We start from the raw sequence: 3,888 nt of genomic DNA, 5'->3' as shown, positions 1-3,888 counted from the left end.
ATGGAACTAATTATAATGGGGGTTTTGTTTCTGTGGACATATGGTCTATTAAGAATTTAGTCCAATTCCAGATTTGATTAATGAATATCTAATAAAGTAAGCATGGGATGAATTTCGAATCTTGTAGAAAGTAAATCACTTTTTTTTCCTTTTATTTTCGTTTTATATATTTGCTTGCAATAAAGTTTAGATCCAAAAATTTGTAATTATTGTATTTTTATTATTTATTTATCATATTTTCATTATCACTATATTTTCAATATTTGTGTATTTTTGCTATAAATTTTCATTAATTATTGGATATTAGACTATTAATTTAACTGAAATTAAGAGTGTTCATGGGTTTGTTCGGTTTAGTTATAGGCATTTTGGCTAACTAGATCGACTTGGTTATGTTGGGGAGTTGATTACTTGGAACTGACTAACCTTTAGTGAAAACTAGTCAACTCGGGTTGTATCGGTTTTGGTTCATTGGTTCAAAAGATTTAAACTTAAAAAATTAAATTATTTTAAAAAATACAATGGTATTATTGAAAAATAAATTTAAAAATTAAATTTATGATATAAAATATTTTATACTAAGAAATATGAGAATTTTCTCACTTTCATGTATTTTATATATATATATATATATATATATATATATATATATATATATGTATGTATGTATGTATGTATGTATGTATGTATATATATTGAGTAGTTCCATTTTTCGTCAATTTACAAATGACTAAAGCAAAACTGATTCAACTTGGTCGGGGTTTGGAAATTGTTGAACCAAGCCGATTGGAAATACTAGAAAATCGACCAACTTGGGGCGAACTAGTCGGGTTGGTCGATTTCATCAGTTTGACGAACAACCCTAGATGAAATTAATTATTGTTACTTTTGTGTTGTATTGAAATTATTAAAAGTAGTATATAAAATATAAATAATTATTAATTATTTAAAAAGTTAAAAGTATGAAACAATTGTTTACTCCTATGTGTTCTATTGTTTAAGTTTCGCTTAACAAATCTTGTGCCCCAAATTTAGTTGTTGCAATTTCTCTCGGGATTAATTCATTTCTCTACTCATCACTATCAATGCCGCATGCATATACCTAGAAAGTGAGAGATCCCCCACACTTGACCTATTGCCATGGACCCTATTAGACAAACAAACCTGTCCATGGCACCTTTGAATCGAACATTGTTATTAGGCATTTAAAAAAAAAAAGAAAAAAAGAAAAAAAAGAAAACCAGGAAAACATCAACACCAAAAATCAGTTTCCAAAAACCAACATCTAATGTAATGATCAAATACACAAGCCGAATATTGGTGAATGTAATGAATTTATATAAAAAGGAATGAAACTTCAAAGGAATAATAATATTAATGTCCCGGCATCGTCTTCACCTCCTGTTATTTCATTGGCCGGATTTGCACGTTCTGGTTGTCAAGTTTCCCTTGCTTTATTATGCAATCCCCCGCCGGAGCATGGCCGACGAACAAAGCAACATGACCCAGAAGCTTGTCTTTCCTAGAGAAGGTCGTGCCACACGTACACTGCCACTTGAGTTCTCCACAGTGCTTCTCATGGGTGCGGAGATCGGATAGCACAGAGAACTGCTTCTGGTTGCACCTGTTACAGACATACATCTTGGGGCAGTGGCTCCTTTTGTAGTGATTCTTCACACATACCATAGATTTCAAGGGTTGGAACTTGGCGTGCTTCCTGTTCCACCTGCATCCCTCCTGTGGACATGAATAATATTTCCTGGCCACCAATTTCGTCGAATACTCTCTGCATTCCTCCGAATTGTTTGCGTTCTTCATGGGGTTGCTTAGACATGCACTTGTCTTGTATTCATCTCCATGTGCTCTCATATGCATTCTCAGATTTGCGTCTCGTTTGAATCCCTTCCCGCAGATTTGACAATAATGTGTGAATTTGGCCAACAGATCTGCCGCCTCCAATTCGATAATTTCACAGTTTTTTGGTGAAAAACCATGTAATCCCCCATTACTTTCAACCCCACGTGGCAATTCTTTCTCTCCTGCATCTGCATCGTTGTTGTTGTTGTTGTTGGCGGTGGTGGTGTTGCTACTGCTGATGGCAATACTGTGTTTATGGTTGTTGCTAGTATGAGTCTCATTGTTACAGTTATCGCCATACCAATCAAGATGTTCACCGGTGGTGAAGAAGCTTCGTTCAGCTTCTCCCATCTGGATCTCCCGACCACAGGCAGCGGCAGCTGGTTGCGCCTCGCCACTGCTGTTAGAAACCTTAACATGCCGCTCGTGCAATTCATGGCTGTTGATGTTGACCCCAGTGGAACCAAGAGCCAGCTGCTGACAAGTGAACATCATGGAAGAAGCAGTGATGATGATCTCTTGAATGAGGGTGCCCATGCCGGCTATGGCTAGGGCGGCAGCTTCAGGTTGGCCTTGATTGCTTGAGATAACGACGCCGACCAGAGATTGCAGTTGCAGAACCTTGTCCCTGAGATGGGAGAAACTGTACAGGAGAGCGCTGGACCGAGTCTCTGCAACGGAACTCTCCTCCAGAGAAGAGGACGCCACATCATCAGCCATCCCAAACATCTGCAATCCCTGAGAGACATTTTGGTAACATGAAGTGGCCTCTGAAATCATCTTCCACCCTTACTTTGTCCCCTTCAAACTGCCTTAATTTCTTTTGATAATAATCTCTCTTTCTCTTAGTTTGCAACTGGATTGAACCTCAATTTATGTCTCTCATTTTCACAAGAGGCTGCTAAGAAATCCTGTCTCTTGCTGTTCAGATCGGGAGAAGAAACAAAATCGTCACTTTTTTGACTTGAGAGAGAGAGAGAGAAGAAAAGCTGAGAGAGATATAAATAAGATTGAAGTCAACTTGGGAGCTTTCAATCTATATAGGAGCATCCTCACTTAAACCTCCCTCAAATCTTGCCAATCCCATAAGAGACGAGGCTTGTATAGAATAAGGGTGTAGGAGAAAGTAAGATAATAGTTAAAATATGTGGACACAGCTTCACTTATTCGTATTGTTCGTCAATAATTTTGTTACTTACATGGACACAAATGATATAGTATTAAAGCATTAATGTGTGTGCATCAATCCTCGCGCATGCGCTGATCTTTTCGATGAGTCACCTTCAAACTACATGACAACCCATTCACGTTAGTCGATAGGTGTCACCTTCTCACCAGTTGGAAGGAAAATCTAGCAGAGCCACGTACGTATATATTATCTCATGGCATAACCAACTGTATCTTTGCCAAGCCATGTAATATGGGCTGATGTAAAAAGATGCCCATGTGGTATATTGATTGTAATTGATTTTAAATATTCTCATATTATTATTATTATTATTATTATTATTATTATTATTATTATTCGGATTTGATCCTAGGTCTCTCTTTCGACTCATAGGAAGCCTTACCAACCAGCTGATTGGCATCATATACTACTTTCAGTCCTCCATGAAGGGAGAGGAGGATCACCACACCACCGGGTGGTGTGGAGAACATGGCCTCATAAGCACAGTTGAAGTTTATGGCTCTCTTAAACATCATCTTAGGGAACCTTTCCCTCCTTCCTTGAAGGAACAAAGTTTTTTACACTGTAGTTGGACTATTTCTTTTTTCATTTTTAATATTTTTATTATTTAGGGTAAATTATAGACAACCACCTTATATTTGGGGTCTAGTGACACTTAAGCCCCCAAATTTTGCCCTGCAACAAAAACGCCCTGAATTTCTGAATTCCAGCACTTTGCCCCTGCTGTTAGCATTCTATCTGTCAACTAAAATACTAAACCCTCAAATTATCCTTATTTTATGAGATGTTTTACCCTTTTGACTTACGTTTTACTAAAATGCTAACTCTCACATGTTTACCTC

At 37.3% G+C, this 3,888-nt stretch overlaps 1 pseudogene across 1 annotated transcript; it reads right to left on the bottom strand.

Moving 5' to 3' along the window:
- Positions 1-1,305: 1,305 nt before the first annotated feature.
- Positions 1,306-2,804, bottom strand: LOC148870960 (protein SENSITIVE TO PROTON RHIZOTOXICITY 2 pseudogene; annotated as a pseudogene). The gene has a single exon (XR_016108148.1). The product of XR_016108148.1 is annotated as a protein SENSITIVE TO PROTON RHIZOTOXICITY 2 pseudogene (transcript).
- Between the last annotated feature and the right edge of the window lie 1,084 nt (positions 2,805-3,888).

Source organism: Nelumbo lutea, chromosome 2 (genome assembly GCF_056320005.1).
Source record: "Nelumbo lutea isolate HS-2025 chromosome 2, American lotus-T2T, whole genome shotgun sequence".
NCBI lineage: Eukaryota > Viridiplantae > Streptophyta > Magnoliopsida > Proteales > Nelumbonaceae > Nelumbo > Nelumbo lutea.
The sequence above is the reverse complement of the archived record's forward strand: the minus strand, read 5'-3'. Positions and strand labels throughout refer to the sequence as shown.